At 41.6% G+C, this 15,379-nt stretch overlaps 1 protein-coding gene across 2 annotated transcripts in view; it reads right to left on the minus strand.

Moving 5' to 3' along the window:
- PCYT1B (phosphate cytidylyltransferase 1B, choline) overlaps positions 1-15,379 on the minus strand; it is a 1,395,913-nt gene that overhangs the window by 126,944 nt on the left and 1,253,590 nt on the right. The window lies entirely within an intron of this gene.

The raw sequence follows: 15,379 nt of genomic DNA on the forward strand, positions 1-15,379 counted from the left end.
TGGCATAAGATCGCCTGGCTCAGAGAGGTCAAGAGGGCATTATACAAGCTCGGTCTGGGAGCTGCGTGGGAAAATAAAACAGCACCTCCTAAACAAGAACTGAAGAAGGCTTACTGGTCTTGGGTGGATAACGAGAGACTTGGTAAATCAAATCACCCAAGATCTGTTGCCAACTTCTTGATGGTTAAAGATATCCCCTCCAGAGAACCATATTTGGACTTGATTCACAGTTCACATGATAGGGCATTATATTTTAAATTCAGGGTTGGGGTCTTACCTCTATGTCAGTTTACCTCTACCTGGGAACCACCACTGCAAACTGTACCCTATTGCCCATTCTGCGAGCTAAAAATCGAATCTGTCGCACACTTTCTATTTGAGTGTCGAGTCTATATGGCCCCTAGACGGAGGTGGTTGAAGCCTCTTTGTAGGAGCCTGGGAACTCGCTCACATCTGGAAGCTATAAGAATACTGCTCTCAGATACAAGACCCTTTTTTGCCATTTGTTTGGCTAAATTCCTAGGCTGGGCTTGGCGCATAAGATCTGCTAAACAACTGACGATACAGTAAAGTGTCCCTTTTTCATTTTTCATAAATTTTAAGATTATCCCGTGTAAATATGAAATGTTTTTAATGGTAATATGAATTGTAAATTGCTTTGTTTCGACCATTGTTTTTATGCTGTCATGTTTTGCTTTTATGATATGTTTCTATATCGAAATAAAGCTTTACTACTACATATTGTTTTCCCAAAAAGAAAATGTTTCAGGAATGTGTAGACACTTGATCAGATAACACCGTACTGAATATGCAAAGTAATGATGCAGGAAATTAAAAACAATGCTGTTGATGCTGCGAATGTGCAATGTTATAATGATTTCCTAATGAGAGATATTCATATGTTCATTGGCACTTTGCATGCTTCTTTCGCTTTTGTTACCAATTTCACCCAATATCTCACACACACCTGAGAATATGGATGAAAAAATATGATTTCTAGCACTTTCCCACATATATTCCCTTGATACGGTGCGTATACTCCAATTAATAACAACTCACATCACGAGCATTTTCTTTAATATATTTTACAGCACAATAAGGTTATAGGGACCACATAGTTTTTTATAAATTTAAGATTGACTATTAATTGAGAGGCACAAATGGGCCAGGAACAAGAGGTGCACCGCACCTAACGTATGAGACAGAACTACAATATGGCCGCCGATTAGGAATACGGGCAGTGATTTTTCATGATTACGTTGTAGCTTCTATCAGGGCTAGTCTTCTTTCTATTAGGACATACAATTTCAGGAAGCCGGCATATAGGTAATGACGGCGAAGTACTGGTAGTCTTCCGTACTCGGAACTACACGAGATGTGACGCCTATGCACCCCGAAACTACTGCTACGGTAAGAAGGAGAATTCACTGAGGCATTTCTCAATATTGGGCCATTGTTACCTGATAAACGGATAGATGAAGTTTTGTGACGGCACGTACGAAGTTACTCCTGTTTAACTAATTTAACTACGGAGAGTGAGATTACAGTTGTGTTCACGGACTTTAGCATGTAAAAGTGAGAGTGTGAACTGATGCTGTACGGACATACGGTCTGTTTAGAGGAATAATTCTGACAATCAGATTTTATTTGAATTAATATATGCGATTTTGAATGTTTTTTGAGGCATTTCAGTCAGACCCTCAAGGCTCCGCAAATGGGTCCCTACGTTTCGGGTAGTTTCTCATGGTATTATGTTGAGAATACTCGAAATAGATGTGATATATATATATTTTTTCTTCTGTTGGCCACTTGGTTCGATTTGGATAGTCTCAGAAAATCGGAAATATATAAATAATATTCAATATAAGCATAGTGAAATTGAATGGAGTTTGGGCTACTGTGTGGTCGCGGACCATTACATACACATCGGGTGGTTTAGAATATAAGATGCATAGATATTTGAGCGAAATCAGTCTGTGTATGTGTTTAATTTAGACTCATGAACACGTGTATTATAACTGGGACAGCTAGCGAATGCCGCTAAAACTGTAATTTGCTATCTGGCTGCAGATACAGAAATTGAGCAAGTCACTGGAACCATACCAATAAACGTACTACTTGTGAGGATGTCGCTAAGAAACAGAACCCCTTGTGGGTTGGAAATATCACCACAATTCAAGTAGGTGATGATTATTATTTACATACAATCAGGAATAGTTTACTGATACTTTACTAGAATAGACACTTATTGTAGACCCCTTTTGCTTTTCTTTCTTACAGAGAAAACAAAAGAAAGAATCATAGGTATTTATACAAGGGAATTCTGGTAAAATGATCGGGTTATACTTGGGTTACTATAGTCTCCCTCCTCCTTCACTTTCCACCACAAAACTCCTGTCCCCACCGTTTAGATAGACATATGCTGATTTATGCATGCTACCACTTTGCCCAGCTTGACCACGACTGCACTTTAAGTGTTTTTTAACCCCCCCCACATGTGATTCATCTTCCCTTCCCATGTATACTTCAGCATGTGAGATACACAATTTCCTTATCCTCTCTGATTGCGGCGATACAGAGAGATCACTTGATCACACACCCTGTGCTTTTTCCTAGATAGCCACCAACACTCTACTACACAAATAGTAGAAGTAAATACACATTGTGTACATTTGTGAATGTATCTTTTGATACATTACTTTTTATCTGTTTATGTGCAGCCTTGATAAAGTCGCGGGAGGATTTCCCTTGTTAAGCGACGAAACACGTGTCGGTTGTTGTGAGAGGCTGTTTTGAAGACTGAAGGATTAAAAGGGAAAAAAAAGAACAACTATTTACTCCATGTGTTATGATTTGTGCTCACATTATGCACGTTTAAACAACTCCTGTAACAACATTTGTGTGCTGGGGTGTTTTCTCTAAACTATGGTATTGATCATGAATCAGCTGACATAAGGGGAGGCGAAAATATTTTGAGACTACGGAGACTGGAATCACGATATATATTTTGTACTCACAATTAATAAGCAAAACATGTCACTTCCATGCTTGATTCAGTATTCAGGATTCAGTGCTGCCCTGAATGTCCGAATGATTGTTCATTGAAAGCTTCAAGCCCAATTAGGGCTCCAGGAGGTTGGATAAATTCACCCAAATGTCCTCGTCTGTTACTCTGTGTGCATTGACTACATGAATAGCTAGTTGACTGCCCCATATTACTAGGGCGTGGGCGTTGGTTACTGTCCATCATGTTGGTTTCCCCAGATGATACAAAGGCCCTAGAAGCCCAGGGGAAAAGCTTAGTTAGTAAAATTCGGGACATTTTGCAACAAAAAAAGCAGTTGGCTGCAGAGTGACATAGTAGGTGAAAAATGATGGGTTGGAATGCTACCCTGCCCAATTCACTATTTTCAAGCATTCATCTCATCGCCTTTTGGGGGTTTGATTGCCCGTAGTGTGCCTGGAAACTTGAGACTGACACAACTTTCCAATCGTATTACTGACAATGTTTGTGAATTCCACAATGTAGTACATTTACACCTATTCAGGGAGTGCTTTTATGGGTGCAGATTTACTAAATTTTTAGTCAAGTGGTCACTATATATTATCTACTGGCGGTCGCCAGTAGATAGTTATAGTTAGGACCGTGTTTCCATAGGAAATCCGCAACATTCTATTTGGAATAACTTTGGCGCCGGTCGACGAATCCTCGCGAAATTTTCAAAACTAATGGGGCGCTACGCTCCGCTCCTACCCTGAAAGTCTCGGGGGGATTCGTCAAGCGGGGGCTGAGAAAAAAGGGGGGTCCCAAAACGCGTTTTCCCCATGCATTTTTCCATAGGACCTTTAGACACAGCTACAGCCCGAACGGCTGAACAGAATTACTTGAAATTTGGCAGAGAGGTAGTCCTCAGGTCAAGGATGTGCCTTTTGTAGGTCCGGTGTAAATCTGTTCAGTAGGTCCTGAGAAAATAGCATTTAAATCAATATATATATATCTGTAAGCGCGCTCCGTGCGCAGGGTGTGCGCATAGTGAAAAACCAGAAAAAAAAAAAAATACATAACTTAGCATTTAAAAAAACGTACAAATTCACTGAAAAAACCATAGGTTTCACACACGTTATAGTTAGGAATTATCATTTACAAAACCTTGCAAATTCACTTAAAAAACCATAGGTTTCACACATGTTATAGTTAGCTGTACATTTCACTCGTAAAAAACAAATGAAATTCCACGTTATAGTTAGATCAGGTAACTATAACTTGCGCGACCGCAATCCACAATGTGTAATTTCAGATGTCATCATTGATGTCATGAGTGATGTCACTGACCATGTCATGAGTGATGTACTATGTGACGTCATCAGCAGTTTATTGTGGGCGCGCAAGTTATAGTTACCTGATCTAACTATAACGTGGAATTTCATTTGTTTTTTACGAGTGAAATGTACAGCTAACTATAACATGTGTGAAACCTATGGTTTTTTAAGTGAATTTGCAAGGTTTTGTAAATGATAATTCCTAACTATAACGTGTGTGAAACCTATGGTTTTTTCAGTGAATATATATATATTTAAGATCCCAATCCAAACAATTGACAAGTTAAACACTCTTAGTGAAATAAAAATTATGAGAAAAACTGTCCCAGAAATAGCAGACATGACCCAACTACAAAACCATTAAAACATTTGAGGCGTGTCGCACCCCAAACACCAGCTCTAAAGCTACACCCATGCCCATGCCACCTGGACCTGGTTGTTCACCATTGCTATGGTCATGTGCTACAATTATGACATTGAGTCCCTAGGTTCGGATCACTTATTTTAAATATGTTTTAATTACACAAACTCTCCTTTGTCTCTGCGACAGGAAGCCTTGAAGGCAGAGTTGTCAAATTGGTGCATGTGGGCAGAGCTCCATGTTTCTAGTCCTTGCCTCTTCCAAATTATTTCATCAGGTGACCGACAGCCTCAAATACTAAGATCAAGTCAGAAATAGAGGAGGGCAAATTAATAGGGTGGGCCGAGCCAGAGTGGAGTCATGAGTCTGACTTGGTTCTAAGAGTCTACTGTTGAGCCATGAATACGTTTGGCATGCATATCAGTCACCAAACATAATGTAAAAATATGATACACTCTCTTCAAAATTGAAAAAACTGTATTTTTTTATGCAGAAGTGTTTCACTTTAGTACATCAAATTATATCACTGCATAGACAGATATTTATTCAAAGTTATTGTTTTTAGAAACATTCATGGCTCATCTCTCAACAACGATGTCTTTAATGAACTAAGACCAAGGTCACCGGAATAATGCAGCAAGGGGCACCAAATTACACAGCAGGTTTGACTAATTTAAACGACAAGAAAAGGCAAATTATGCGGAATAATGCAGCACATTTTTTTAAAAGTATTACTTTATTATTTTGTTATTTTTATACATGGTGAGAGTGTCTGGGCAATAATTTCACCTTTTTAATACCAGTTTCTCACCCAAATGCAGAAATAAGCAACTGAAAGATGACCAGTAAGCCTTTGTGAAGGGCCTTACACTGCATGCGAACACATGGCGACACATTTTTAGTAACTTTTGATCTGTTAGAGCTAGAAACAATTTTTTTTGGTTAAAATCTGCAGATTATGCAGCAGGTGATGGATTGTGCAGCAAATGCAACATAACATAGTTATGTGAAAAAAGGAGCAGAACTGCATAATTCCAGTGGCCCTGACTAATACACAAGTCAGTAGTCTTGTAAACCCTAGATTCTTCTTATAGAGGATCAACCTTACAGTCTATTAAATCAAACATAAGAGGGGCTGGTACTGCACACATCCTGACCTCAAGTATTTAAAAGTGCACTCATATGTGATAATAAATAAAAAGGTAGAAATAAAATATTTGCCTAGGATTACACAATTTGGACAAGCAGGGAAGCCGTTATTGATTCCAAGTTATATGGTTTCACATTTTGAAATGCAGCCACCAGATGGGTATCTTTCTCTCTCATTTACATCAAAGGTCATAGTTTTGTCTTCCATTATTGGCTCACAAAACCGACACAGAGCTAGCAGACCTGACTCAGGGCCCCAGACCCAGCTACCAGGCCAAGAATGCATTTATATGGTGGGGGGAGGGGTTACACCTAAAATAGCCCCCGCCGAATCTACACATTTGTGGAAGCACTTACAAATGACCATATGGCCAGCATCTGCTCTCGGTGGGGTGGAAAGCTCTGACAGGGCCCCAGGCCAGAGCTCCTTTGGAGCCCACAGGAGTTAATGTGCTGGACCGCTGTGTCACAAAGTGCTCCGGGAAGGTTAGTCTGATTCGCAAGGCTAAAAAGATCTGACCGGGCCCAGGGTGAGAGCTCTAGCTGGATGAGGGTTCCCATTATATGGAGTCCATGCATTATCCTGTCATGTCTCAAAGTACCTGGGATGGGTGCCACATGCCTGCGAAGGGCTCACCTTCTATGCCAGGATTTATTTTACAGTGTTCAGTCTTTTAATGAAAACTTGCATTATTGGCACTTGAATGGATTCAGAGGTTCTAAAGAAAACACTATCAAGCATAAACTGCTTTGGGGAAAGGTGGCACATCTTAAAGGTTGCTTGCCATGGGCTCATGTAATTCATACATTGAGTCATCCCACATTGTTGGGAATTCACTGGATTATGAAGCCACCAAATCAGCGGTACAGACTGTTGTTGCTGCAATTACCCATTCACACATGAGGGCAGATGATGGTTGCTATCAATGCTTCACTTCAATGACACTCCATTACCTAAAAATTATCCAGCAAAATACTCCTACCCATTGAGCACTCAAAACATACCTTTTGCTCTCATTCCTGGAGAGGATGATCAAGTGATACCCAATCAGGATCGCAGACTAGCATTAATCATAACTGCTCATGAAGGATTCGCATCTGTCGATGCAGGTGTGACAGTTACAGTTTCCATACTATAGAAACTCTATCGGCGGCATGGTTTGTACAGGCAAACTAAACATTATGACCTTAGCTGTAGCATTTGCTAGCAAATTAAAAGATCCAGCGCGGCTCACCCACATCAGACACCCCTTCTCATTTCAAACAAACCCCTGACATATATCTACTTGGATCACTGCATGCCTCTGAATTCAGAGGTTTTGTTTTAATGTATCCGCTTGGCTGTAGATTAATTTTTTAGATTTCTAGATTCATTTTTTTAGATTTCTTGATTTCAGCCACAGCGATCGGCTGACACTCGAACTGTTATTAAAGACTTGCAAGTCTTCATCGAGGCATATGCAGTAGCACTGTGACCAGAGACCAGCATTTGCCTCTAAGGCTTACAGGGATAAAATGGCAACCCTGGGTGTTGTTATGCATTATTCCTCCCTCAATCGTCCCAAAGAAAATTCGATAGTGAAAAGGAAAACCATGACTTAAAACAGCTAGAATATTAGGTTCAGATCGTAGCTGGATCTGTCACTTCTATGGTGTCAAGAGTGCTTTAAATAATCTGCCTAGATGATCCTTGGGTGGTCAGACTCCCTATGAAGTCCTCTTTGGGGTCCAGATGTACGTTCCAGATCATGACAACCCTAGCACAGTGGTGTCAGATACACCTTTTGACATCAATGAACTTTTCACTGTCTTACAGGAACTACAAGACTTTTGGGATGAGCACTCAAATTAAATTTCTAAACATTTTGCCACTGAAGAAGTAAAGGAGCAACCAACAACTTCTGGCTTGATTCCTAAAGTTGAGGATCTAGTTTGAGAGAATATTACAGACAGAAAAGAGATTTGGCCCATAATTCCGAGCACCAGTGCTAGTCTTTGGCATTCAAGGTACCAGAACAGTGATTTTGGCTCCACTTGCGGGTTGTAGAAACACACGTTTTGTTTCAATAGATTTGGGATCAAGCTATAGCACGAGGCCAGTCCTACATAGTGAGGGCTCCTTGGTAGTTACCTGTCTCCTCTCGCTACCATAGAGGAAATCCCTCTACAAACATCAAATAATACAAATATTTCTTCTCTCCGGCTGGGGACTTCAGCTACTGAAGTTTTACTACTTTCTGTTAATACTGCTGAGACAGGATGCACATCAGATGCGAATTTACAGTTTTTTACTGCTACTTCCAACAGCGAAGTTGTTTATTACAAACACCCTTGGAGGTGTCTACCACTTCATCTTTACCGTGAGGTTCCTGATTTTGCATAGACTGCCTCTAGTTACTTTGCCGACATTGATGATTTTTCTTCAGATTCCTTGCATACTATGTTGCATGGTGCACGTGCATTTCTTCTTTGGCTGAAACAAACTTATCTGATTTCTCCATGATCCTATATTTGGATTCCCATTTAACTGCTTTTCCTGTTCATTTGGATTGGATTCCTTACAGTTTTTTCTTGCTTCTAAATGGACATTACCTTCCAGAACACTCTGCTGCAGAACTGGTAGCTGAGGTATTGAAACCACATTCTTCTTCACAAAAAGTGCAAAAAGACCTGTCCCTTGTGAACATTTCTGCATTTTCTCTCTCTGTTGGAATTGTGTGGCATAAGGTCCATTTGATACTTTTGGTCCCACAGAAACGTTGCAGATCCTATCCATTTAAGGTTGCAATAGACAAAATAATTACTCCTGGATCTATCTCTGATGAATGGGATGTAGATACTGTCAAGAGCATGCTTTCTGAACTAGAGTCTTATACAGTGTTTGAAATTGAAGCTCTGTATTTAAATTCTTCTAATTATGGTGAAATGTTTTGTTATCATCACCATGCCCATCACTACTTACACAAAGTTTGCACTCCACGTACAGTTTTCAATTACACACACTGGGAACCTGCCAGACACCACCAGTGGGTAGTTCAAAAACATATTTGAAAAAGTTTACATATTTTTCAGGTTACAACCCTTTAGACCAAGTTTATTTTTAGTATAAGCTTACCCCTTCACAATCGGGGAACACGACACTGACAAGTACAGGGCATTGATGCTTTACTTAGAGCTTTTCTGATCCATAAACAAATGTTTTTTCTGAACAAAGCAGTGCAGCCAACGACTTGCCTAGGTGTGGCTAAAAAGTACCACACCTAGCTTTCCCTCTATTGCATATTTTGACATTTGGCAACACTTGGCAAATTTTATAGAAGAACTGCTCAACAGAATGGTGCAGAATAGTACATATAATTCTTCAATTTCAGCTTTAGACGGTGGTTAGTGTGGCCAGTTGACACTAATTGTTGTAACACATGTTATTTAAACTTCTCAATGGGTTATAATGCTGGCAGACCAGCCCCCACATGCATCAAGGTAGGCTTTTGTGAATCCTTAATTGTGATTATTAAGGAATTGCAATTATGGAATAACAAAAGCCTATGCATGTAGAAATCGCTAAAAAATAGCGAGTCCTACACATTCCTTAATTGCGACTCGCAAATTGCGAGTCACAATTAAGGAATGGCTTACCATTTATTCCTATGGGCCTACAGGCCCATAGAAATGAATGAGAATTGCATGCGCAATTTGCGAGTACCCATTACGTACTAGCAAATTGCCCATGCAATTTCAAGGGTGCAAGGGTGCCAAAAGGACACCCTGTTGCACCCCTGAAATTGTAATGTGCACCCATGTTGCGCACACACATGCTCCAAGGGCATGTGTGTGTGTAACATGTAACTTTGAAAAATGCAGTTTTCGCAAATTACCGTTCCGTTTCATTCGACGGTAATTTGCGACCCCTAATAGTGAAATCGCTATTTTAAATTGCAATAAAGGAATCGCAATGTGCGATTCCTTAAATGCAATCGCAATTTAAGTAATCGCAAATTCTGCGATTCCTTAAATTGCGATTTTTGCATTTGGGATGATGCATCCAAAATGCAAAAATACTGGTCGCGAAGGGGCAGATTCTGACAATCTAGCCATTTGCAACCGGTTTTTAGTTTGATGCATGGGGCCCCAAACCCCTAATATATACAGTCACAACATTCTGAGGTGATTACCACCTATAGTGTAGGAAAGTTATGCCAGCAATGGTTGTAGCATTCCACCGTATCTGCAGTTAAGGAACACTTCTCTCTCCTTTCTGATTACATGGATCTACAAGAATTCTTGTTGGGTCCTAGGTCACCACGTTCTAAACGGTTCATATAAGACACCTGCAATAAACTTTGGAAAATTTCTCAGCAAGAAGCTGCTGAAAGCTTAACACTAATTGACAGGATTAATTTGGAAAAAGCATTGGCTGTTGTAGATAATGGCATAACTACATTGTTGAATCAAATTTATTCGTGAATAAAATTGCAACATCCGAATTCGATACAATACAGAATGATATGTCTCTCCTCCAGCATGGGCAAAGTCACCTGAGATTGATTATTCAATTGAGTTGGACATTGCAGGTTTTAAAATCAAACCGTGTGCCTTAGAAATATCTGAATGCAACAGATTTGGTTTTGCCTTATACTTTAAAATGCACACAAAGACTGATGGCAAAGAAAAAAATGTTAAACATAGAGTGGTTAGAGAAATTGTGTTTTACAGTATCTGGGCCACCATGTTTGACCCATGGTTTTATTATATTAACAGTATCAACATTTCAGTTTACATCTTGTCTTACACACTTTCAATTAGTCAGATATGAAGCATTAGGGGAGAATTTTGTTCACAAAATTGGCTTTTACCCTTCAATTACGAATGTTTGAGTGGAGAAACTGAAGTATTCATTAGCAGAAACGAACATGAAACTTCGTTCGGCCATTCATTAGTTTGTAAAAAGGTGACACTTCATGGGGCGTGCAATGTATCCACAACCAATCTGGCAAGTTATTTGAAGGGCATCCCAGTCTCCTTAATTCGGCCAGTGTTCAGATTACTTTCAGATGCAAATTATTTGTCCTTGAACGACCACGTTTTTTGTGGGATGAAACCAGGCGTGCCATATGTGGTGACGGTTCCCAGGGTTGTGACTTGTAGTAATAACGTGTTATTTCCTCCTACACACAAGACTAGGAAAGTTACCTTATGGCCCACGATTCCTATTTTAACATTAACTTGTGGATAACTCAAGACGACTGAAGGACTTATTATTTCGAAAGGACGTTGCATTAGCATCTGCTTGAGAAACTTTTGATCTTCAAGTTGCAAGGTTTTCTTCTGAAGTACAATCGCTACAACCAGAAACTTGCCACAGCATTTTGGTGAACTTGCACACCGCATATTTAATGCTTCAAATACAGCGGGAGTGGTACATTTTTTTAAAGCGAATAGGTCTGGATTTGTTAGCACATTCCAGACAGTTTTCAGAGTGATTCTATCCCTTTTACACTCTTTGGTTTCCAGTGTATTTGGAGGCTTACCGCTACTGTTATTCCTGCTTATTCTTGTTTTAGCCCTATTTTTTGGATCTGCAATGAATGTTCCACCTCAAGGCCAAATGGTGTTGGACTTACCACACATCCTGCTGTGTCATGAATGCATTCTAAAGTACTTTGCAGTGTCTGTACTCCAGGAATTGAACCACAATCTGTCCTTGTCTTTTAGACCTATGTGTAGACACTGTCTTAGAAAGCATTATTATTGTTTTATTCATACACTCTGTCCAAGGCTAGGCACATAACGTGATGGCCTTGTATCAGGTTGTCTGATTGGAGACAGCTCTGAGGCTCCAGATAAATAAAATTGGCCTCTATCCTGGCAAGGACGATAGCCTGTATTAAACAGGCTGGCTTCCTGATACGTCATAGTCAGGTATGTGGGTTTAGGCTATCCCAATGGAGCTGGCAGATGGAACTCCCATTATGCTCTCAATGAATTAGGCAGTGTTAGGTAGGAGTGTAATCATATAGCATTGTTATAATGGTTACACTGTTTATCTTTTTCACTATTCTTATAATGCTAATTACAAAGCTTTGTTCCTTCTGCCTAATAATTACATGACACGCTTACTATACAAGAACACGCTTATTTCGATAAATGTTTGAAAAGCCAATTCATATATTTCTTGTGTTTACCTTAGGAATGTAAAGGTAAACAACAAAAGGGTAGATCTGTTTCCACAATAACCTTGGGGAATAAAGAGTGAGCATGTTAAAGGTTGCTGATACCATCAGGTACCTTGATAAGGTTGGGGTTCAGATGGGACACTGTGAGCTAGCTGGGAACCAATCCAACATTTTCTGATGGTATGTGTGAATTGAGCGTCCATATTCTGAAGCTTATGTTGTACAGATACACAGTCCTAATTAATTTGTAGGAACTGTATAGCAAGTTTTATCTGGTAAAGCAAACAATTATTCATTTTTGGGCCTAAACAATCTCAACTTATTTTCAAACATTTAAATGGGTAAGACGTGGGCTCGCTAGCAAGGAGCTGGGCACTGTGTGCCAGTGCCTAGTGGGCCACCTTTGGTAAGCAATACTGGTGCTGAAGGATGAACCGAACGCTAGGATAAGGTGACCAAAGCTGACGTAGTAGCAAATATTCAAACAAGAACTTTGTAGGATGAAGTGGGGGCTTAATAGTCAATCAAAATAGTTTCTTTCCTAGGCCCAGAGGGTCTTAAACCATGTCAACTAACCAGGGCTGAGTTCCAGGAAGGTGAATATCATCCCTGAGCTTCCAGGAAAAAGTACTGGGTTGGCAGTAGCCATCCAGGGAGAGGGTGTGATCTTCCCTATCCAGCAGGGCAGGGCTGTGTAATTGGTGAGGCATCTGAGGCTCCTCAGAGCTGACCAGCTCCAAGAATTGCCAGCACAAGATGGGGTGAAGCCAATGCTCATACCTGAAGCTGGTCCCCCAAGCACTGGTTAGAGAGCCCTCCATTCCCTGTACAGGGGGGCATAAGACCAGGAAGTAGTCTGGGGCTTCTCTGGGCAGACCAGCTGCAAGTGTTGAACAGTGGGAAAGCCATGGTTTTCACCTGGGAGGCTTAGTGCCTGCAGGCTGGGATCTCAGCCACCAGGTAAAACCACCTGGTCAACCTGAGGCAGGATGGCATCAGATTGGATAGGAGTCTGGGGCTATGAGGTGAACAGTTCCAGTAATCCCCATTGAGAGGGGGGAGAAGCCATGGCTTTCGCATGAGAGGTCCAACACCCAGGCAAGGGCTTCACTCAGCTTGTAGAGCCAGCTAGCCTGCCCAGACAAAGTGGCACAGATTGGATAGGAATCTGGGGCTCCTCCATCCAGCTGAACAGCTCCAATAATCCCCAGTGAGAGGCAGGAGAAGCCATGGATTTTGCATGGGAGGCCATGTCCCCACAGGCCGAAGCTTCAGATACCAGGCAAAGCCACTTAGCCTATCCGAGAAGGGATGGGGTTGGACCAGGGAGGATCTGGTGCTCCTCTGGCCCGAAGAGTTCCTGAAATCTCCAGTGAGAGAAAGATCACACCATTGCTTTCGGATGGGAGCCCAGTCCCTCAGGCTTCGGCCATAGGACACAGCCACAGAGCCTGTCCGACTAGGGAGAAGATTGGGGCACCTACACAGTGAACAGTTTCAGTAATCCTAAGTGCCCCAGACCCCCAGGCCAGGGCTTCAGCTATTGGACAGAGCTACCTAGCCTGCCGAGGCAAGGTGGCATCAGGCCAGGAAAGAGTCTAGGGCTTCTCCGGAGAGACTAGCTGCAAGAATTAAATGGCAGAAGAAGCAATGGCTTTCACCTGGGAGGCCAGGTCTCTGCAGGCCAGGGCTTCAGCCCAGTGGTGGCCACCACAGGTAAGAGTAGCGAGGTGTGTCAGGGGCGGGGCTGCGATGCTGCAAGCACAAGGTAAGTGGTTTTATATATTTTTTCTTTTAAGTTAACTTATCCCGTTGTATGTAGAGTTCCCTGACCCCCAACCCTGTCCTAGATCTGGGCTTCATCCACAGGGCAGAGCCACCTAGACTGCCCAGGTAAAGTGGCTTCAGAATTGGGAGCTGTCTGGCTGCACATCTCCAATAATCCCCAATGAGAGGCAGGAGAAGTAATGGCTGTTGTCTGGGAGGCCAGGTCACCGCAGGACAGGGCCCCAGGCACCAGGTAGGGCCAGCTTCCCTACCTGAGGCAGGGTGGTGGAGGAACAGGGAGGGGTCTGCAGCTCATATGGGCTGAACAGTTCCAGTCATCCCCAGTGGAAAATGGGTGAAGCCATGGCTTTCTCCTAGGAGGCCTGGTCCCTGCAGGCTGGGACTTCAGTCACCTAGCAGAGTCACCTAGCAGAGCCACCTAGCCTGCCCAGGGCAGGGTGCAGTCCCACCCACAAAAGTTTGCTAAGTTTGAAGACACCCACCAGTTACCTTGTCTGCTTTGAAGTCACATGTTGGCTAAAAGGTCACCAGTGATGTTTCATTCTCAAGGCAAGTCCAGCCAATGGACATGTATGGGTGTGCCAAATCACAGCCGCACCTATTAACCACATCATAGTCTAATTCAAAATCTACACAACCATAAAAAAAGGGCGTTGGGAGTATTTAATGTTTGTGATAATCTTTATTCTTTTTCTCAATACGGTGACCAAGGATTATAAACAAGCAAGTCTCTCTTTGTCAAATCCTAGACTGAGGTTCAGACACCTCCAATGAATAGAAACACCTGTTATTCACAGTTTCCCATCTATAATTATATATTTTTGCAAGAGAATAATTGATAGAACCACGTTATAACCCTAGCAAATACAGACATTCGTCAACTATTTAATTTAAAAAATACATAATTATATTTTGTCTGCCCCGATTCATAAAACAGTTTAGAGCTAAATCCAACCCATCAAAAATAGTTTCTATTTGAATAAAGGGTATGCCAAAGCCCTGTGGTGTGCACACAAGTAGGCAAAGTATCTATAAGCACATTCATTTGTTATATTAAAAGGACAGAATGTCAATTGTTATGCACAAGTCCATGGTATGCTCAACAGGCCAAGAGGAAGAATAATGTTACTAGTCAATTATATGGTCCTTTCCTGTTTTGGGCAAAGGAGGCTGGTACTGACATGGGAGAGGAACAGTGGTTTGTGTGCTATTTCCTGACCTCTGATCATCAAAACATTCTTGCCAGTCCCCAGTGCTTAATATGAGCAGGTGGGGACTGGCACTCATTTTTGAAGACTGCGGACCCGATTCACAAAGGCAAACTGAGACAAAAGCCGAACTTTACGACTTTTGGTATTCACAAAGGTAATTTACGAGTCGTATCTTTAAGTCTGCAGTCGGGCCGAAATCTCTGCACCTGGACTGTACTCTACGCAACCGGGCCGTACTCTCCGGCTCAGCCATACTCTCCAGCTCCAGCCGCACTCTCGGGCTCGATAAAGTATAATCAATGGGCAGGAATACTATTTGTTTTACAAAAAGGAACATAAGGAATGTGTGATAAATGGTAGAGGAGGTCATGAAATTC

Source organism: Triturus cristatus, chromosome 8 (assembly GCF_964204655.1).
Source record: "Triturus cristatus chromosome 8, aTriCri1.1, whole genome shotgun sequence".
Taxonomy (NCBI): domain Eukaryota; kingdom Metazoa; phylum Chordata; class Amphibia; order Caudata; family Salamandridae; genus Triturus; species Triturus cristatus.